Below are 22,842 nucleotides of genomic sequence, written 5' to 3' on the forward strand. Positions count from 1 at the left end.
GAGAGCGCGAGCCGCGCGGCGAGGAGCAAACAGCGCCGAGCAGCCGCCGCCTCGCCAGCAGCAGCAGCAGCAGCGGCAGCAGCGGCAGCGGCAGCGGCGACCGTGCACGCCCGGGCTGCGGTCGCAGCAGCGCTAAAGCCAGCGCCCGCCGCCGCCCTCGCCACCCCGCCTGCCCACTCCCGCGGCCGCCGGGCTCTCGCTTTCTCCCCGGCCTCCCCTCGACCCTTCCCCTCCCCCTTCCCGCCACTCTCGGGGGGCTGGGGACGAGCTGCCATGTGATGCGCCTCCCCTCGGTGAGCTTTCGGTGACCCCCACCCCTCCCCGATCCGCCGACCGCCGGGAGGGGGCTGCGGGCTGGGAGGACGCGGGCAAGAGGAGACGGAAAAGAACGCAAAGTTCTCTGGCGAGGTGAGTCCGTGGCCCGCGGGTCCCGGGCCCCCGCGGCGGGGCAAGTTGGCCGAGGAGGGGGCGCGGGGGGAGCGGGCTTGCGGGACTGGCGGGGAGGCGTGAGGAAGCGGCGCGGGAAGGGAGCCGCGGCTGCGGGGCGCGCACGCAGCCGCCAGCCGAGCGCCCTGCCCGCTTTGATGGCATTTTCTAGGAACGGGAAGGGGGTGGGAGCTGAGCAGGCGGACGCACGGCTGCGGCCGTGCGCTCTGTCGCCCGGCTGTTTACGGCGGGCGAGGAGGCATTGTATTTTGCTCGCGTCGACGGGTGTTTTGGAACAGCAGGGGGAGGAGGAGCAGAGAGTAATAAGTCAGGCGTGGGGAGGGCGGGCTGGAGGGAGGCGCGCGTCCGCGCGACCGGAGCAGCTGTCAGACCCACGGCCCTGCACTCGGGCCCCCGGCCCGCGATCGCGGTGCCAGGCCGGGCGGCCTCCTCCCAGCTCGCGGCGTCCGTGACCCGGGCTGCTCCGCGAAGCTTTGCGCTCGGCTGTCAGTCGCCGCCGGGTAGCTGAGACTACAGCGACTGGCGAGGTATCAAAGCCCAAGTTTAGGGTCCCGGCGCAGACCTCGGGCTGCGCGCTGGGTACGATCGCTATTAGCCAAGGACCGGGTCATTGGCATGAGTCCCGGGGAGCTCGAGCCGAAAGGCTCGTGCCTTCAGACAGAAAAATCTTGCACCTTCCTCTTCCACGATTCTGCATGAAATCAAAGTGCAACACACACCCCCTCTTCTCCCTGCCTGCACTTCAGTCTGCAAACCCCTTTTGGGCTCCACCTAGGAGAGGAGTTTATCCAGGGGACACCGCACCACCGCCCCCTCGCCGAGGCGCCCTGTAGGGTCTCGCAGTTTTTCTCCTCTCACCCGGTGAGTGCTCAGGAGCCGAGCACCCATGGAGAGGGAGGCGGGCGGCGCTCCTTGGACTACCCTAGCTGCCCCCGAGAAGGGACTCGAGTGAGCACCTCGGGGACCTCGGTGTGGCCGGGGATTTGCAAGAACTCGGACCGTGGGAGGAAGCGGACAGGGCCGGGTGTGTGCGTGTGAAAGGGACCGCGCACCGCAGGCTTCCAGGGTCGTGGGCGCGCGAGGTATCTGCAGCACCGTCTCGCATGTAGGCGAGTTTGATAACTTGGGGGGAAGTTCCCGCACCGCCGTCAGATGGTTTTTGTCTGTGGCCGGGGAAGGAGCGCTTCGCAATTTGCCTGTCTGGTCACCGTCGTCTCGATGACCCGTGACCCCTGGGAAACAGGAGGGACGAGGGCGCCCAACTCCGGGCAGAGCTGCGCACTCTCGGCCGCCTGGCGAAGGGAGCGGCGGGACGCAGCGTTCCTCGGCTTTCACCTTCGCGGTCTAGTGCTGCAGTCTCTCACTCCCGGTGTAAATTTCATCTGTTGAGTGTATTTAACTAAAATGAGTAATTACTTTAGATAAAAATCCTTTCCTGCCTAGTGGGAACCTTGGCGGAGATGATGCCTAATGAGATATTTTGCTTTTGTCTGTTTAGACTAAATTAGAGATGTTAACTCTGATAACGGTTTTCTCAGATCGTTAAAATGTAACATGTAGGAAAGGCATGTTGAGCTGCGAAGGCTCTGGCTGACATGAAAGAAGCTGTGCGGGGAAAGGCTGCCACTCGGTTGGTGGAGGGGCTATTTTGGTAAGGCAGCGGCGTCTCGCTTACAATGTGAGATTGCCCCACCCTGGTGCTCCGGCAGCTCGCAGCTTGTGAGTAAACGGCGGTTTTCATTCTTACAGGTAATAATAAATGTGAGTCAAAATGACGTCTTGTTAGAATTAGCCTTCAGTCTGTAAGAGAGATGGCTAAATAACAGTGTTGCCTTCAAACTGCTCTCTTAAAAGGTCTGTCAGCATTTCCGTTATAAATGCAGTTTTTCAGGAGTTTATAATTTCACCACAAAACTTTGGAGTGGCTGAAATGTTTAGTGTTCTGCTTTAAAAAAAAATGCGATAATTGCCCACTTCCATCCTATTTGCTGTTCCTGAAACTTGAATATCATTCAGATGAGCGTCCCAGAAACAGAAAACACAACCGTAGAATAGAGTTTTGTTAGAATATACTTTATTTGTGCCGAGTAATATTTTCATTTTGGATTTTGGAAGGCTTTACGTTTGCCATTTGGTAATCATTAATGTGTTAATTCTGGTATCTGTCAGTTCTGCAGGTGGATTGAAATGTCAGTTCGTGTTGTATATGCCAGGATTACATGGAAGAGCATTCTCCTCATATATGTGTCTGTGAGCTCATAGCTAAATTATATGCACATCTGTTAGTTACTTATCAGTTCTTTGTATGTTTCAGGCGAAGATCTGCAATAAAGGAGAAGTAAGGCAGAAAGAAAGGGAGGGAGTCAGGGACCCCCTCTTCCCCACCCCCATAAGTTTTCAGCATTTCTAGTGCCTGAGAGAAAGCCATTCATTTTCTTTCTTTTGAATTATGCCTTTGACTCAGTGTCTTCAGGCCAGTCCCTTTCAGTCACTCACCTCTGGCTGCAGTGTGATGAGGGGCTTAATTATTTGTAAACTGCTCTGACATCCCTGGATGAAAGGCACTCCAAAAGTGCAAAGTATTGTTACCCCGATATAGAATTTAATAATCCATTACAGTTCATCAGGAAAATGCACTTTGCAGCGATGGTGGGAAATGTTCCCACCTGATAGAGGGTAATAATAACTGCCTAAAAGTAGGGTCAGATTACAGATGAGACAATTAACTCTAGCCATGTGCTCTTCAATTTGTTGCAATTCATTTAGTGATCAAAGTAAGTCGCAGAGAGCCAGATGGTCAGGTTCACATCTCTCCTAGGCCAGCCCTTCACTTCTGAGCCCACTGTCTACACAAGCAACAGGACTTACTCATTAGTGCTTGTGAACTGTTCCTCGGAATTTGTGATCGAGGCTCCTGGGACGCTGACAAAAGGGCTCAGGCCAGTCTGTATTGTTGAGAGCAGTTTAATTTTACTTGGATTAACTCATGCTTAGTGTCTCTGGGATGGATCCAGCCTTAACAAGGGAAGAGAGAGATCCTAGTGGCTCTCTAGCTTAGCGGGGCTGGGCTCCACTGCCCTACTTTTTTGTCTACCTCAGATTTCAGGGGGTGCAGTGTCTGGCTTCTTGAAAATGTTGGCTTATACTCAGATACATAAATACCCTCCTGTCTGGCTGAGGAGTGGGGAGCAGGACCAGCTTGGAGGGCACGTGACCTGCACTGTTGCCCAGGCCCCCTCCCCTCTCAGAAGGACCTCACACATGGTTTAATCTTCTGCTCTTGTTCTTCTTGAGATCCTTAATAATTCTGGAACATGGGGCCCTTCATCTTCATTTCACACCGTGTTGAAGAGGAGGGGGCATGGCGTGGAGTGGCAGGCAACCACTGCACCATCTCAGCTACTTGTCATCAGGCAAGAAGGGGTGGGAATAGTGGCTTTGTGTCTCCACACTGTCTGATTTTTCTGAGGGAAGCTGGATATCAGGGTTTTGATGTGGAATCCCCTACTTTCTAAATATTTGCTCACACTTTTTTTTAATAACACCGGGCAGAAACATTGTAAGTGCCGGAGCTGGCCTGTAGGCTGTCTGGCTGCCCACTACTGAGTGAGCTAGAACATCTTACTGTTTAATATTTCTGTTTTTGTCTATTTTCGAAAGGCCTGACGCATCATAGATGATTTTTGAGTCTACCCCAAGTGAATGGTTAACTGTGGTCAGGAAAATTGAAAAAGGGAAAAAAACCCAAACGGAATCAAATGAAATCAACACTGAGTCCCACTCAGGGATTGATAGCTTTCTTTTTAACAGAGAATACAATGTGAAAGGCCATATAATTAATACCAAGGGCACCGTATAATACTCCGCAGGTAAATAATCTATTTCTTTGGGTCACCTGCCCTCTGTTTAATTGTTATTGACCAGATCAGGTAACATGGCTGTTTAATGCCTGAGGACTCCTCCAGGAGAATTTGACATTTGCCAGCACCCACTAAAACAATAGCTGTGATTTGTTGAATGTTCACCATGTGCCAGAAACAGTGCTGACTCCTTTCCCTGAACATGGACTCCTCGTTTCCTTCCTTGACTCCTCGAGGCAACCCTGAGAAGCAGGCATTGTGCCCATTCTACAGAAGAGAAAGGTTCTCATTGGAAGGGATTTCACCAGAAGGCAGTGTGTGTTGCCCTGACTGTCTAAAGGTTATTTCCCTGTCCTGTATACACAGTCTAGCCCAGAGTCAATGACTGGGCATGGCGTTGGGGGTCAAAGCATGCAGAGAACCCAGGCTCTACCCTAGAGTACAAGGAATAGGGAACAATGTAAGATGCAACATAATCTGTCAACATCTGTGACTCATACAGCAAGCACTGCATCTGCCTCCCTGTCTCCTTTCCGTGTCAGGAAGGTTCCAGTGACATAGGACCCTCTCAGAGGCACAGGCAGTTCAGAAGTCAGGGCTGGTTGCAAAAACTGGCATTACTCTGGAGAAGAAAAGAAGCTTTCGGCAGAGCTGAAGCCGTGTTAGGGAAAGCAGTACCAAGGCCTTTGGAATGATAGAAAATCGCTCCTGGATTGCCAGTGACAGCATATGACCTATTCTTGTCCTGTTTTTAAATTTCATGTAAATATTTACACATTGTTCAAGTCAAAACTGAAACCTACTGTAAATTAAACATTTTGTAAACTCAGATTGCCCAGAATTATTAGTCATCTTTTTTTTTTTTTTGGTCTGTGGTGATATTTAATAGAAAAGTAATTCTTTCTTTGTCAATTTAAGGTTTTTACTACCCCCAGCCTTTCTTTTTCCCTTGTTAATTTCAAGTGTCAGTTTCTCTAAGACTGAAACTTACTCTCACCATCAGCATGCTACTCAGCTTCCCTAAAGCTGGAAGTCTCAGAAGCACCAGTGTGTCCTTTTCAAGGACCATTTCTTTTCTAAAGAATATGGAAATTGAACCCGGTCCTACCAGTGGCACTACTTCAAAAATCAGGCAGGAATGTTGCTTTTGTTTTTCCTTGAGCTACTTTTTTCCAAAATAATAAATCTTCCCAATCTGAAAGCATTTCACGTACTTCTTCATCCTCGTCATTGGAATTACAGCCAAAATGTCTCTCAGTCTTCCCCAGTGACCTCGTAATCACGGCTTCTCCAGCATATTACCCTGGTTAACTTCTCTTTTGTTCCTCAGCCTGATTATAAATTGGCCTTTGGTTCTGAGATGTGTCATTTGCCTCCCTGACCTCTGTGTTCCGCTCCTGGTGGCAGGAGGACGCGGCACTGATGCCCCTGCCCGTGGCTGCCTGGTTACTGGTCTCCTCTCCTGCTTGTGTCAGCTTTCACCTTCCCTTTTCCCAAGCATTGCCATCCTCCTATTTCCAGTTTTCCCATACTTCTCGTGATGATTATCTTCATTTATTCCCAAGCCTACAGCTGGCATGTGGACAAACTCCAGCTAGTGCAGAGGGAAGCGTTCTGCATTTCCAAGTCCGTTGTCAAAACCCCAGTCTTATTCCATCCTTTTGTCTCTCCCTCGCCACTTTCTGTGGATGCTTCAGGAGTTTCCTCAGGCCGCATGTGTCTACCCCATAGAAGGCTTAGACTTTGGAGTTTAAAGCTGGGAGAGCCCAGTGTGGCTATTCCTGTTCTTATACATAGAAAAACAAAGTCAAGGTGCTGCTCAGTGAGTTTGCTTAGTCTCCCAGGATCTACAGATTATAGGCAGGTTTTATATTATTCCCATCCTGTATTCTCCTAATTACCGGGAGCTCATGGATGGCATAAAATGGGCCAGGTGTCCAGAAATGACATTCTTTAGAGGCAAGTGGCTCATTCATTCACTAAACAGATATTGAGTATCCCTTACATGGCAGATGTAGTGCTAGGTGAACATGATGCTTTGGGGGAGCAAACCCCATCCCGGCCCTGACCTCATGAAGCACCCCATCTAGTAGGAAGAATGACATTTATCAGATAGCCACAGATGACTTATTGCAGACTCTGAGAAGGAAAGGTATTATATGCACTGGAGGATGTACTGGAGGGACGTGACCTGGTTGGGAGGTTGGGGCAGCCCTGCCCAAGGAATTTTGGAGTCAGCTGCCATCTGAACCTGTCTGAAACTAGCTAGTTTTCCCCCAGTCTCCCTAGACTGTAAAGAAGGCTGAGCGCTGAAGAATTGATGCTTTTGAACTGTGGTGTTGGAGAAGACTCTTGAGAGTCCCTTGAACTGCAAGAAGATCCAACCAGTCCATCCTAAAGGAAATCAGTTCTGAATATTCATTAGAAGTACTGATGCTGAAGCTGAAACTCCAATACTTTGGCCACCTGATGCGAACAAAGAGCTGACTCATTGGAAAAGACCCTGATGCTGCGAAAGATTGAGGGCAGGAGGAGAACGGGATGACAGAGGATGAGAGGGTTGGATGGCATCACCAACTCCATGGACATGAGTTTGAGTAAGCTCCGGGAGACAATAAAGGACAGGGAAGCCTGGTATGCTGCAGTCCATGGGGTCGCAAAGGGTTGGACATTACTGAGCGACTGAACAACAACAAGTCTCCCAAGCCTATTAATTCACTCCTATCTGTGGCCCTTTGGAATATTGCATAAACCATGGTATAACCCGTTGAGTCATTTTGGCCAATAATAGTTCCTGTATACAGAGTCCAGAATTGATTTATTTACCTGTGTCTTTAGAATCTGATAAAAACAGAATTAATTGCCAGCAATATTGTTTGTTTCGCTGCTGGAAAAAAAAAATGCAAGTTAGCATTCTCATTTTGGGCATGTTGAGGGTCATTTTGACAATATTTGAGTGATTAGAAGCTGCAGGCATGCCCTCCCAGTTGTCTAATATGCGTGGGCGTGGGGGCGAGGGGCTTGAGTGAAAATGAGAGTCCAGCTGATCAGAAGCCCCTGCCTGTCCCTGGTAGGGTCTCCAGCCTCTGCAGACCCAGGCTGATTATACAGACTGTTTTTAGCACAATTTAGGAGTGCAGACAGCATCTGTGTAAAACAAACTGACTTATTATGTGCTAAAACTCCTCTATTTTCTTTTTTTCCTATGATAGCTAACCTGTGTTGGGAGCCTTTTATGTGTTTTTCATATTAACTATTTAATTCATATAACCATCCGGAGGCAGGTGTGATCGTTAAAGACTGAGGCACGGATGTCACTTGGCTAATGAGTGGCTGAGTTGGGTTTGGACACGAGGTGTCTGATGCTAGAACCTGTTCTCTTAACCACCTGCTGGTCTGCACCCCCTCTTCCTTTTTGCTCCGTCACATCTCAGAAGTGGAAATATAGGCCATCTCACTCTATTGGATATTTTATTGACATCTATCTGAAAGATAAAATTGAAAAATAATTTCTCAGTGAGCCTGGGTGAATGCATCCTTTGTCTTTCTCCTTTCACCTAACTCACTTTCTGATAATTGCATTCCTCAGTTCTCAGTGTCCGTCTGAAGATTCAGAGGATGGAAGTGATAACATTCAAGACACAGGAAGAATTAGAACATGAATCCTATGACTCTGTTCCCAGGGTTTTTCTGTAACTCATGCTCCTACCCTCTTGCTATGTGAAGAATTTGTTTATAGCTTGCTTTCTTTTTTTTTTTTTTTTTCCTACTGAGGAGGAAGTATTTCATTCAGAACCAATTCCATCAGAGTTCCTAATGAGAAATATTAGCTGCTAGTAACAGATAAAAACAGGTAACCTTTGCTCCATTCTAGTCAATTTCAGGAAGAGATTATCTTGCCAGATTAGCATGTTGCAACTCTCAACAGGAGATTTGAATGATTTTAAAGGACTCTGCTAGGCAGTTGGTTTGGTAGTGACCCTGATTACCCTGGGTTTGCAGGGTGACTGTTTAGAATGCTGACTCAGCTGTGTCCTGGGCTGGACGTCCAAGTTGTCATCTTTAGTCAAGTGGCATTATCCTTGGAGCTGCTGGAACATTAAGCATATGCTTGAAGCTCAATTTGGGAAATGATCAAGCATATGACTGTACTGTGCTTATTTTTCAGTATTTAGTTCAAATTCTGGAGATGGCTAAATGGGGAGATGCTTAGTGTGTCACTGTTGGAGGTTTTAAGTGATTAAAAAAATCAAGCAGATGAGTGCATAAAGATTTCTATGCAAACAATGATGAGCTTAAATTAAAGCTGCTGATTTAGTGTGAGAATTACTTGCACTGATTTGTAGAACATCTATAGAGGTTCAGGCTTCCATATTATGCAAATGAATGAGCCCTGAAGAGTCAAACTGTGAAAAAAAATGAAATTAACTATAAAAGATATTATTACCCGTTCAGCAAGTGGAAAATGTAGGCTTACTTAGAGTTAACCCTTTTCATGTACCTCCTTGAGAAGATCGGCATTGGGGTGATGATCTTGACTGCAGTGTAAAGAAGCCATGCAAGGCTTGCTCTTAGTTCTCCCAGTGTCCACTTTCTATCCTGACTTCACTCTCTGCTCTGCTCCCTTTAGGCCAGCCAGTGCACTTAACCAGTTCCCTCCTTCCCTTTCAAAACCAATCTCAGAAAAGGATTTTATGAAAACTGTCTTTTGTTGTTGTTTAGCTGTGGAGTGTTGCGTCCGACTCTTTGGGACCCCATGGACTGAAGCCTACCAGGCTCCTCTCTCCATGGCATTCTTCAGGCAAGGATACTGGAGTGGGTTGCCTCCTCCAGGCGATTTTCCCAACCCAGGGATCAAGCAGCAACAACCTAATGTATTACTTCTTTCTGAAACATTAGCTTATGAATAGGAGATAAAGTGAAAGAAGTAAAAACCCTAGCGATGGGGCTAGCAGAATCTCAGACACTGGTAACCTGGTGATGGTAGGAAATTTCCGAGTAAAGAGAGGGCTGTATATAAATCCAACCGTGGAGACAGAATATGGACAAGCAGATTAGAATGTATAAACCACAGTAGTATTAAAAATATGAAGAGCAGATCATTTTTAATGCGATAATACGTTTGTCAGAAAGCATCACCTTTCTCTTGCCAGACACTCGATCTGATTGCATCAACCCGAGTAGCAAGATGGTGTGTTATTTGACATTTAAAGGGAGGTTCAGGGGAAAACCACTTGGTCTATAACTAGGAATTTTTGTCAGTTAGTCAGTAGCAGTGAACCTGAAATACTCTATTATCCTTAAATGTTGAATTTTAAAAGAAAAAAAAAAAGAGAGAGAGAGAATGGATTTCACCCATCTGCCTCCCCACCCTGCACTTCTATTGATTAAAAATTGAGTTGGTAAGTCTATTTCAAAAGTGACATGCCCCATGCTATGAGCATGACTGGTGGTGACAGCTGGACATTTGGAGAGGCTGACTGTTTAATGAAATCATGCTTTTTACATTTTTATTGTTTGGGCATGTGAGATCTTAGTTCCCTGACCAGGGATTGAACCTGTGCCCTCTGCGTTGGGAGCGCTGAGTCTTAACGACCTGACTACCAGGGAAATCCTAACCCGGCGGCTTTTAGATAGACGTGTTGCCTTCTGAACACCCAGTCGTGATGAGTCTGAACTGGCTTCCATTCTACCCCTCCCGCATGCAGACTCCTCCAGCAACCATGCTATGTTGAGTTGATGGCGCCATCTAGTGTCAGCCTGTGGAAATGCCCAGCACTCCTCTTTCATGCTCTGGGGGTCTGATCTCTTGGGTAGCTGCAGTACACTGTCTATAGGGGGACCGCTCCCTAATTCGTACTCGTCTTCTGTCTTCTGTTTAGTACTGCCTCTGTGCCTTTCTCTGTCCATGACGCCATTTCTTTCTGGTCTCCTCTCTAGTACCCCCTCTCTGTAGCTCTTCTTTTTCTTTCTGTTCCAACTCTTGGTGAATTTTTTGGAACAACAGCAACAAAATTGAAACTCACAGCTGATAAAAGATTTTCCTGATGAAATGTTACGGCATAATAGGAGAATTAACCACGAAAGGTCATATTGGAGAACCAGAGTGAAACTGCACAAAGTCCGAAAGTCTCACCTAGAAGACTGCCTCTAATTAGGTGTTTCAGTCACTCAATAATGTTTTCTTTAGTTTTTAATTGGCTTTGGAACTATTGTTATAGCATTATTTTCTCTTTTAAAACTACAAATGTAACCTCTGACTTGAATTTTAAATTTGAGACAACCTTCATGGGATATCCTAAACATCGTGGTGTTTCTGTGTGGGATGATGTGTTCTGAGTTCCGAATAATCCCTTTTCCTCTGGAGTTTTGGGTCTGGTATTAAGTGAGAGAAAGGAGGTGAAAAGATATATAGGACCTAGCCTGAGATGTGATTACACCAGGACGTTCGTGGGATCCGAATTCGTGTACAGGTTTAAGCTCCCACATCAAACAATAAATTTTAAATTTCCACTTGTGTTAAACATCTCTGCATTGTGGGTTTGAAAGTAAGTCCCCTCTGAAAAACAGGAACTGTGCTTGTCTGTTACCAGTTTTTGTGGTCGATCGGGCAACTATTTTGATTTTTGTCAGAAGGGAGGAAAAGCAGTTAAATCCAGTTAAAAACTGGTTAAAATGAACTGGCTCGTGAGATTTGAGTGCAGCTGTTCTCCACATCACAACACGGAGAGTGAATTGTTTATTACCACTCTTCAGTATTATTAGTTGTCACCACTGCTTTTTGAGCAGCGGCTCTCTGCTCTGTGTCTGTTTGGGGTTTAACCTTGGAAAATAGGAGCTGTGAGGGGGGAGAGGTTCCTGTTTGTCGATTTGCATGGACCTTGCTTTTGTTTTTGCCGGGTAGGTGTGTGCGCCTTCTGTCTGCGAGAGCCATTTAGCATGTCAGCAGTTTCCTAGCAGTCGTGCGTGCTGACTCATGCAGCTGTTGAGCCCTCAGCTGGCCCCACTGTGATCGGCCCACAGCACCAGCGCCGCCTTGGAGAGCACCTCGACCATTTCGCTGCAGGGAGACTATTTTCAGATCTGTGGTTGCTGCCGAGCTGGGTTCCCTTCTCCCTCCAGCAACCAGACAGAGCTTTTATTTCCCCAGGGTAGAAAACTGGGCATATTTCTACCTTGGTGACTGTGTGAGCATCACAGTATTTCTGGGAAGCCCCTAAAGAAAACCGATTTTTTACTTCCTTTTAATTTTCTGGGGCTCTTTATAGGGAGAGGGGAGTGGGGATGAGAGCAAGAGAAAGGGACTCTGCTGTTATTTCCTCCTTAGCACCAGAGGGAACTCTTCTGAACAGTTAACTGAGGTTTTCCTGGTGTAACCCAGACCTGACCCACTTCTCCGCGTGTCGGGGAAGAGTGTGTGCCCGGACCGGGGCAGTGGGCAGGAGGTGTTCAGCAGCCAGCCCCACTTTGTTTTATGTGGTTCAAGTCCTTAAGTAATGACAGATTTTGTTTGTATCTGTTGCATGTTATTAAGGTTAAAAAAAACTCAAACCTGACCTCGGGTCATTTTAAAGCTGGCATGTGTTTTCAGAAATGGTTTCGCTGTTTTTGGAGTTCAGTTCTGCTTATTTTCATCAGAAAGTGAAAATGTTACTTTTTTGAGGCTTATAAATAAACTTCCTTTTGCAGATACAAGTTGATCAGAGCATCCTAAACTTATCTTGAGAAAGCTGATTAAAGTGAGATCAGCTAGGGAAAGGAAAGCTTTATACACCCTTGTGGAGTTTACCTCCATTTTTTTTTTTTTTTTTTAGCTTCAATAAGCATTCTGAAGGAGCTTTGACCAGTAATAAAGAAAAAGCCAAGCCACAGTGACTGTGTGTAACATGATGTTGATGGAAGTTCTTGGTTTCCGCCGATACAAATGACTCATCAGTATCAATAGAATTGTGACTTCTAATAATAACACAGTGCAAGACCTTCAAAACATGTGGTTTTAGCCCTAGCTGTTAGTGAAAGGTTGGAAAATATTAGTTTGAGCTTTTTTTTTTTCTGATCTCTTGATTTCACCCAAGTTTAAAGTTGTTTTTTGTAGGTGTGATGATCACACTATTGTTTTTTCATCTTACTGTTTTTAGTTTCGTTATGACCAAGTTGCCAAACTCAGATCATTTCATCGTTTAGAAATCTGTGCAGTAAGCATCTCCCGGCGGGGCTGTGTTTTGAGGGAACTGTGGCTGAAAAGCAAATCCTCCCTGAACAGAGAAAGGAAAAAACTGGTCCGGACTCTGGTCCACCAAGCTGCCAGCCTTGTCCACAGCGTCTGTTGTGGAGGGTTGTGGGACCGATGACTGGCTGATTGCCCTGTGAGTCATTGTCAGAGGAATCCAAGAGGAAGGGTAACAGAAAATTCGAGTCAGGGGAAACGGCCGAGTGAGAAGGAGCAGTTATGACAGGAAGGACGGTGCTGCCCCGTTTCCAGGGCTGAAGGGCTGAGACCCGCAGACCCTGAGAATCACAGGGAGTTTAGGTGTGTTTTTGTAAGTTGCAGCCTTTCTGCTTGCGTCTATTTGTGGACGCTTTCTTATTTTGCGTTCAGTTTTGGTTTGTTTTGCCTGCAGTTTGGCCAGACCATCAGAGATCGCTATCTTAGCTCGGTAAGACCACAGAGGTCTTACCCCAGGGCCTTTCCTTTTTGCATTCTGTAGTGAAAGCAACTGAATTTCTAGACTATGAAATCAGCACCTACATTTACCTTTATACAGCTTTTTTTCTTCCTGAACACTTCATCTTTAGAAATGTTGCATCACTAGTTTCCTAGCTACTAGAGCCAGTGGCCTTTGCGTCTTACCTGCTATGTTAGCCTTGATCTGGGAAATACCAAACGCTTTAAAGAGAAGCGCAAAATGAGAAGGTTACTAGTTGAAATTTTGTGTCAGTCTTGCCTCTCTCACAGTTCATTCTAGATGGCTCTTGTTTTTCCTTGCCATCTTCTCAGCATTTTTTAGTTTTAATACTTATGCCTCCCTTCACTCTCTTTACCCTGGTGTCTTGCTCCCCGGTAACATTTCTTTTCTTTGCCTCGTGTTCTTCCTCTCTCTTGCCAAGTCTTTACATTTCTTTCTCTATGTGAACACACACCTCTTCTCGTTTGTTCTTGTAGATTCTTTCTGCTCCTGCCTGCCTGCACACACACTTTCTCACATCATTCCTAGACAGACCCAGGCATGTGTGCACATATGCACACACTCTGTACGTACGTGGACACATGTGCACCAACACAACCCCCTCCCTGACCCTGGTCTCTTGCTTATGGAGGCCCCACAGCGGCTCTGGGTGCTCCTGTTGTTATCTCTTCCCAGAGCTGGTTTCTGGGAGGGGTCATTCAGACAAGAAGGGAATTGGACGGGGAGCGTGCACCTGCTTCCCGCCTGTGTCTAAGAATACATCTTGGGAAGGAGGCTGGATTCTGAAGATCCAGGAAAAACCCAAAGGAGGCTGTGACTTCAGAATCCAGGGGAGTAGGTTGTTGTTTAGTCCCTAAGTGATATCCGACACTTTGTGACCCCTGTGGACTGCAGCACGCCAGGCTTCCCTCTGCTTCACTATCTCCCGGAGTTTGCTCAGACTTCTGTCCATTGAGTTGGTGATGCCATCCAACCATCTCATCCTCTGTCACTCCCTTCTCCTGCTCTGTCTTTCCCAGCATCAGGGTCTTTTTCAGGGAGTCGACTTTTCACATCAGATGGCCAAAGTATTGGAGCTTCAGCTTCAGCATCAGTCCTTTCAGTGAATATTCAGGGTTGATTTCCTTTAGGATTGACTGGTTTGATCTCCTTGCAGTCCAAGGGACTCTTCAAGAGTCTTCTCCAGCACCACAGTTTGAAAGCATCAATTCTTCAGCCCTCAGCCTTCTTCATGGTCCAACTGTCACATCTGTACATGACTACTGGAAAAACCATAGCTTTGACTGTACGGATCTTTGCTGGCAAAGTGATTAGGAGGAGGTAGGCCTGAGCTTGGGGAAATCAGCCGAAGAGAACAAGGTGTTGGGATGATGTTTCCACCAGCCTTGAGCTGGAGAATCCTGATGGGGCGAGAAAGGCCTCTGGATAGGATGGGTGGTTGGGGAGTACTCAGGGGAGGAGGAGGCTCAGAACTCAGGGTGTGAAAGAGGATGGGGATCATCAGCTTGCCCTCTAGCTGTTAAAATGCCCACGGAGCCTGGTAGGTCCGGGGGAACTGGCAGGAGATCCCGGGGATACCCAGGCTCCCTCTGCGACCTTGGGCTGTCTCTTGCCCCACAGAGAGCCCTCCCCCACCCCTGTGGAGTGGGGGGACCGCCCTCCTTTCCAGGTACCCACTCTTCTCCTTCCGTTTCTCTGAGGCTCTTATCACTCTCTGACCTCCTATACGTGAGGTTGCTTGTCCATCTGTCTCCCTCACTATGAAATCAGCTCCAGACTTTGGGGTCTTTGCCTTCTTTGATCACTGTGTAAGTCCAGGGGCCTGGAAAAGTTACACTACAGGGCTACTCATTACGCATGTAGTTGTTGAATGAATGAACTTACTGACTGTCTCTTAAGAATCACCTGTGGCTTCTCACTGTCCATAGAAAACACTCAGAGTCCTCAGAAGAGCCTTTAAAGCTCCTTACAATCTGTTCCCAGGCTACCATTTCAGATATATATTCCATCAGTGTTTTCTTCTAGCTCAACTTTTGTTAGATATCTCTCTAACTAACTTATGTTTTTATTTTGTAGTTTCCTAACGTATGTGTTATATCTGTTGGCTCTGAAGTTCTCTTAATTTGTCCTAAATTTACTTACTGTGCAAATAGAGAATTACTTGTCAAGGGGCTTGCTCTTTGCAGGGAACTCTGTTAAGCCCAGGTTATGGTGTGTGGAATACGGACCCAGTAGAAAGCATGGTCCCAGGTGGTAGGGAAGTTAGTATTTCCGGAGATCACATATATAAGCATGAAGCATTTGAAGTACAGTGCAAACAGCAGGATGTGATCAAGGGCCAGGATGAATAGTCGAGGTAAGTGTGGTTGGAGTTGGAAGAAAAGAGAGCGGGCAAAGATTGGATGTCAGGACGGCCTTAACAGGAGGAGTTGAATCTGTTTATGTCCTTAAAATAATTGTGCGATTTGCTGAAATGGTCCTAATTACCTAGCTGATATCCTTCGAGATCTTATAGATGTCAGGTTCATCAGTTTTATTGTTCCATATCAGTCATTGTCAGCATACTTTTCCTGACCATTCCCAAGTAAGACCTTCTTAAGACGTAATTAATGAAGGGATATGAAGGACTCTTTAAGTGCAGACCTAGAAAATTCTTACAAAAAAGTTAAAATGTATGAAGAGGGCTTCACTTTAATTGTTTGAAAAAATGTGAATAGAACTTCAGTTCATTAAAACATGGGGAGTAAGAAAACAAGCCCAAGGTGGTTGGTGATATCTGTGGGACATCTGTAGTAATGTTCCAGCACATGTAAAGAACGCATGAATTGGTAAGAAGAAGCCAGACAGCCCAGTAGAAAAATGAGACTGTACATTCATGAAGTTGAACAAGCACTTCATTAAAGAAACCCAAATGGCTAGTAGAATAATGTATGCTAAATAAAATTACAGTAACACACCATACACTCTCTCTGGATTTGCAGACGTTTACATATGTGATATAACCATGTGTTGGTGAGGATGTGCATGCTTGGAAGGTCTTGTACATAGTTAGTAGGAGTATAACTTGATACAATTACGTTAAAGAACAGTTTATTACTGAACCAAGTTCAACCAAGTACAATTTAGCATTCTTACTCCTAGATACACATTTTGGAAAAAGTCTTACTCATGTGCTTCAGGATCGATAAGGAAGTTGTGGTACATAATGTACAATGGGATATTTGTTGCTGCTGTTAAGTCAGTAAGTCACATCTGACTCTTTGCGACCCCATGGACTCTAGCCCGCCAGGCTCCTCTGTCCAGGGATTTCCCAGGCAAGAATATTGGAGTGAATTGCCATTTCCTTCTCCAGGGATCTTCACAACCTAGATCAAACCTTCGTCTCCTGCTGAGCAGGTGGGTTCTTTACCGTTGAGCTCTGAGAAACCTGCAGTGGAATATTACTCAGCCATAGACAAGAACGAATTTGAGTTAGTTGAACTGAGGTGGATGAACCTAGAGTTTGTTATACAGAGTGAAGTAAGTCAGAAAGAGAAAAACAAATATCGTATATTAATGCATATACAGGGAATCTAGAAAAATGGTACTGATGAGCCTGATTGCAGGGCAGGAATAGAGACTCAGATATAGAGAACAGACTTCTGGACACGGTGGAGAGAAGGAGAGGGTGGGACAAATTGAGAAAGTAGCATTGAAATATATATGTTACTATATGTAAAACAGATAGCTAATGGGAAGTTGCAGGGTAACTCAGCTCAGCCTGATTCTCTGTGACAGCCCAGAGGGATGGGATGGGGGTGGTGGTGGTGGAAGGGCAGCTTAAGAGGGAGGGGATATATGTATTCTTATAGCCGATTCATGTTGTTGTATGGCAGAAACCAATACAACATTGTAAAACAATTATCCTCCAATTAAAAATAAATTTTTTAAAAAAGGAAACACTGACAAGAATGTTCAAAGAAGCATTGACTAACAAGAGCAAAAACGGGAAACAACCCAGATGCTCATCAACATTGTATTCAATTAACTCATTTTGCTGTACTTACCCATTGAGGTACTGGCTGTGGAAGAAAAAAAAAAGTCAGTAACACCACATACAGGAGGGTGTGCGAGATGTGTTTAAGAGCAAGGATTCTGCCTGGATTCAAAATCCGGGTCTCCCACTTACTTTGTGACCTTGGGCAAGTTTCTTAACCTCAGTGCTCATCAGTTTCCTTACCTGTACGGGGAGGTAAATGATAGTGTCTGCCTGATAGGGCTGTTAGGAAGATTAAATGAGTTAATATTGGTGACATGATTAGGAGAGTGACTGGCATGTAATAAATCCTAGGTAAGTGTTTGTTAAACAAAAATGCATACATCAGTATGGGTTAATCTTAGAAATGTAATGTCCAGTGAGAAAAGCAAGACACAGAAGAACGCATATAGAATGATTCCATTTATATAAAGTTCAAAAGCATGCAAAACTAAGTGGATTGCTTAGGGATGTACATATAGATGTTAAAATTGTAAAGAAAATTAAGGCAATGATTGCCAGCAAAAAAAAAAAAAAAAAATCTGTATAATGGTTACCTCTAGAGGTGATGGAGTAGGATATGGTAGGGAAGGAATTCTTTGGGGGCTTCTAGGGTCCTCAAAATGTTTTATTTTCTAGCCTGAATAATGGTCCCAAGAATGTTCTTTTAAAATAATTATTATTTTAACTGTGTGTGGATTTTTTGCAAATGCATATACTTATTACATATTAGATAATACATTTTTAAACAGATTTTGTGAGTTGTTATTTTCTGAAAATATTTCTGATTTGATCTGTTGTTTTAAAATTACCTAGGAAAATGCCAAACCCAAAGTAGCAAGGTGACATTTAGCAGGCATAAATGTAAATTCCTACATTTGAGTTAAAAAAAAAAAAATAACCTGTTCAAGCACAGAATTTGCACACCTGCTTGATACTTGTTTCCCTGTAAGACTCTGAGCTGCCAGTGCAGTGTGGCCCTTGCTTCTTACTGAAGGTGACATTTCCGCAGAGCCACGTTTAGTGAGCTGTCCCATTTAGATAGGACTGTGCAGTGGTTTTGCTCCGCTATTCCCAGGCCTGGTTGTCCCATGTACAGAATACTGTGCCCCATTCCTGGGGACTATTTTAAGGAAGATACTGACCATGAATGGAGCATCCTCTGTGATCAAGATGTTTAAGGATCTGGAAACTGGCCACTTCTAAGAGTAGCCAAGGAAGTGGGGATATTTAGTTTGGCAAAGAGAAGATGTAGGGAGAGAAAGGGTGTCTTCTGTCATTAGAGGAGGAAATCAGCTTTCTCTGTTGTTCCACAAGTCAGATGCCTGCTGTGTCTGCTGGTGGAGGCAAGTTTCAGCTCCTAGTGGCTGGAGACTTCCAAACAAAAGCTATGGGCTCTCCTTTAGGCTTGACTGATCTTGGTACCTGACGTGTGGTTCCAGGCCCAGCAGCATCAGCGTCATCCAGAGCACGTTAGAATGCAGAATCTCAGGCCCACTCCACAACTATGGAGTCATCATCTGTATTTTTATCAGGATTTCCCTGGGGATTCATTTACACATTAAATTTTGAGAGGCACTGGCTTAAACATTTCTAAGATCCTTCTTTGTAATTCTTAGGATTCCGTGATTTTATTTAAAGTATATGTTCAACTGAAAATTACCAGTTCATATGTGACATTATTGATTTTAAAACCGTGACTATAGTTAATAATAAGGTATTTTATATTTCAAAGTATTGAGATGGTAGATTTTATATGAAAAAATAAATTTGTTTAGTATGTGTGGTGATGGATATTAACCAGACTTCCTTGGGTGATTATTTCACAGTATGTGCTGTGCTCAGTCATGTCCAGCTCTGTGTGACCTCATGGACTGTAGCCCACCAGGCTTCTCTGTCCATGGAGATTCTCCAGGCAAGAACACTGGAGTGGGTTGCCATGCCCTCCTCCAGGGGATCTTCCCAACCCAGGGATCAAACCCAGTTCTCCTGCACTGCAGATGATTCTTTAGCAACTGAGCCTCCAGGGAAGCCCATTTCACTATATATCTATCTATATATATATATGTACACACACACACACACACACACACACAAATATCAAGTCACTGTTGTCCACCTGAAACAAATACAATGTTGTATGTCAGTTATATCTCAATTTTTAAAAAGCAGAAAATAAATGCCTGAGTATGTTACATGTACATAAAGCCAAACAAGTTTTTGTTGCTGAATTAGTTTGAAATTTTTTTGTCCATTTTCCCCCTAAAGTAAATGTAATGTTGCTTATGTCTTGGGGGCAGCTTATAACAATTACAATACAATAGTGATTTTTTTTTCTTTTTTAATATATAGGATGAGATTCTTGTTTTAAAATTATATTAGTTCATTCAAATTTTTCTTCTGTAGTCTTTAAAGTTTGCAGAGTACATTAAGGTTCTGAATACCTCTTAAGAATGCTCAAAAGAGGCATTTAAAGGATAAAAACATATCACATTAATTTTGTACTTTTTTTGCTTGTGCATAGTCCATATTTTGACCTTATAGGAACCTTCAAAGTCTTGAGTATTTATAGTGATTCTCCACAGTGCCCTTTATCTTTTAGATACTAAACCTGAGATCAAGTAAAATAGTTGTACCTTTTTCCCCCCTCAAAAGATTATGACTAATTTAAGCTTATTTCTTATTTTCCTTAAAGATTTGCTATTCATCCTTTTAACTGATGAAGTTCAAGTGGAACCCATGATTCATTTCATCCTTTTCCCTTTATGTAATTAGTCATTCATTCTTTTGATCCACAGTGAAACTAATACTTAGCATGATAGTCTTAAGATTCCAAAATAAAGAAGTTCTTAAATGACTTACAATCAGATATAAAATATGCTTTACTGTATGGCAAAAATGAAGAGGGAAAACTTCTCATGAATAAAAGATGTGTTTTTTAAGGCCATATAACCATGAGTTACTTGGCTTAAGCACATATTTCCAGATCTGTTTTCTTTTAACATGTAGGACAAAGAAACTGTACTTTGATATTTGGCTTAAATATTATTTGGTGATATATGTCATCTAGATAAGATAAGATATGACAAATGGCTTTATAAAATGTAAGGTACTATAGGTACTTTATTAACTTCAGTGCATGATAACCCAGTTTTCATTTTAATTTAGCAGGGTTTCCCCTCCTTTTCTGGAACTGACTTAAACAAAATCTAAATTCCATCTTAGTGTGAGTCTTTGAGTTTCGATTTCTTTATCCACAGATGATTTTGAATAGATGTCACCACAGGTTATCATATTAGTAATTGGGAGGTGGAAGGCTAGACTTTTTTCTGTAAGCTTGCTCGCTTGTTTTCTTTGTTTGTTCATTCATTCATCATGAATATATACTGAGAACTTTCAAAGCTCTGGGCTGAGTGCTCTGGTAAGACATAAAATGAATAAGCCAGTCCAAGGTACAAAATTACTTGTAATTTATAAATTTATTTTTAATAATTATCATACTTTTCTGAACTTTAGAATGTTTGATCACCATTTAAAATATTGAGGAGATGTGAGATTGATGGTGAACTTGATAGCTGGTAAAGATACAAACGTCTGGAGTATATACTTCAGTTTTTAAGAGCAAGGTTGAGGAAGAGTCCTGCATATCCAGATAGAGTTTACCTGATCTTAGATTTTTTTCAGAGTGCTTTGCAATCACATACTCCAGTCTAGTCTGTGCTGTTTAATACGGTCGCCACTTAGCTGCATGTGGCTTTTGATCACTTGAAATGTGGCTGGGTCCAAGTCAAGATGTGCCATGAATATAAAATATACACTGGATTTCAAAGATTTAGTACAAAAAAGACAAAATACCTCTTTAATAAGAATGTTGTTTACCTGTTGAAATGATAATATGTATAAAAATGTTTTAAATTTTATCTATTTCTGTTTAGTTTTTAAAATGTGACTACTAGAAAATTTTAAGTTATGTATGTGGCTCACGTTTTATTTCTGTTTGAAAGTGCTGGTCTAGATTCTAAAGTGTAGAGTGATTGAGAGCTCTCAGAGAAAAATATCAGAGCTTAACACAGAGAGTTTTAGAGATGAGATACCACTGACAGAATCCACTTACTCAAAAGAAGAAATCTCAGTCTGCACCTTTGCCCTACTTTGAGACATGCCTGCTTTCCTGAGCACACAAAAAGAGCGTTGGTAGAGCGAGCATTTTAATATCTGCAATGTACAGAGTATTGAAGGGGATTAAAATATATATCACACAGGTCCCTTCTTTTAGGAAAAGATCCAGCCTACTGAGGAGACAAGATATGAGCATATGACTTGTTATATCATAGAAAGAGAGAAATAGCTATTCAACACTCTTTTCCAAGAACTTGGAAGCATTCAATGGAAAAGGAAAGACATGTCACCATGGCAGGGAGGGGTGCATTGACTGGGTGCTCAAGAGTGGGTAAGATTCCAGTGGGCAGAGGGAAAGGGGCATGGTGGGGTAGGAAGGGGATTGAGTGGAAACAAGCGAGAAAAGATAAAAAAGCACAAGAAAATAGAGAGGTCAGCTGAGTCCGAGAATGGAGTGTAAGGTATGAGTAGAATAAATGTTGCATATCTTTGTTAGAGTTTCCCAGGTGGCTCCAGTTGTAAAGAATATGCCTGCAATGCTGGAGATGTGGGTTCAATCCCTGCATCAGGTAGATTCCCTGGAGAAGGGAATAGCAACACACTCCAGTATTCTTCCCTGGAAAATCTCATGGACAGAGGAGTGTGGCAGACTATAGTCCACAGGGGTTGCAAAAGAGTCAGACACTACTTAGCGACTAAACAACAGCAAATCTTTGTTAGAAAGTCCTTTAAATAGCAAAATTAGTAATACTGTATTTCCAGTTACATTTATACTTATATTTGTATGCAATCTTGTAACTTAAAGAATTCTCAATAATATAGTATCATTTAATATTTTAGGCAACAGTGATCAGCATTTTTTTTTTTTTTGCTAAAAGTACTCTGTTACGTCATTTTATTTTTGCTGTTGACTCCATTTTATAGCAGCAGAAAGCAGAAAAGCCTGGCTTGCATATTAACGATAAAGTCTTGAATCTGAATTAAACTCTCTAGCTCAGTTTTACTATGCTGAGCCACTCTGAATTGCACACCTGTAATTCTGTTAGCTTTGCCTGTTTTTGAACTTTATATACATGGAATCATGCAGCACGCACTGTTTCGTGTCTGGCTTCTTTCATTCAGTGTTGTGAAATTCATTCATGTCATTGCATATAATGGTCGATTTTTAAATTCTCTGTGCTATATAGTATTCCACTGTATGAATATACCACTGTTTGTCTATTTGTATGGTTTTCAGTTTTCTTGCCATTCTGAATGACACTGCTGTTGAACATTCCAGTACATGTCTTTGGGTGAACACACAGTATGTTTCTGTTGGGCATATATGTAGGAGTAGAAATATAAAAGCAGCTAAATTATTAAATTATCTTGGAAATGAGTTTAAAATTTGGCTTTATGATAGTCTTTAGAAGAAAAGTAAAAGCTGCAAACTTTTAAAGAACTGAAATAGAGTTGACTTACAATGTTGTGTTAATTTATGGTACACAGCAGAGTGATTCATTTATATATATTCTTTTTCATATTCTTTTCCATTATGGTTTATTTCAGGATATTTAATATAGTTCCCTGTGCTGTACGGTAGGATCTTGTTATTTATCTATATTATATGTAGTAAAAAACTACAGACTTCTAATCCTCAAATACTATATCAAAATAGATATCAAGGCAGTCTTTACAAAAGGGTCTAAGGTGTAATAATTTTTCTGCTTTTAAC

General features: G+C 43.5%; 1 protein-coding gene across 2 annotated transcripts in view; it reads left to right on the plus strand.

The window, feature by feature from the left end:
• The first annotated feature begins 267 nt into the window (after positions 1-267).
• Positions 268-22,842, plus strand: part of BACH2 (BTB domain and CNC homolog 2) — a 383,072-nt gene continuing 360,497 nt past the window's right edge. For both annotated transcript variants that reach the window (XM_052645752.1, XM_052645751.1), the window contains exon 1: positions 268-408. The gene's annotated coding sequence lies outside the window, so the exon portion shown is untranslated. The remainder of the gene's footprint in view (positions 409-22,842) is intronic.

Source organism: Budorcas taxicolor, chromosome 9 (assembly GCF_023091745.1).
Source record: "Budorcas taxicolor isolate Tak-1 chromosome 9, Takin1.1, whole genome shotgun sequence".
Classification (NCBI taxonomy): domain Eukaryota; kingdom Metazoa; phylum Chordata; class Mammalia; order Artiodactyla; family Bovidae; genus Budorcas; species Budorcas taxicolor.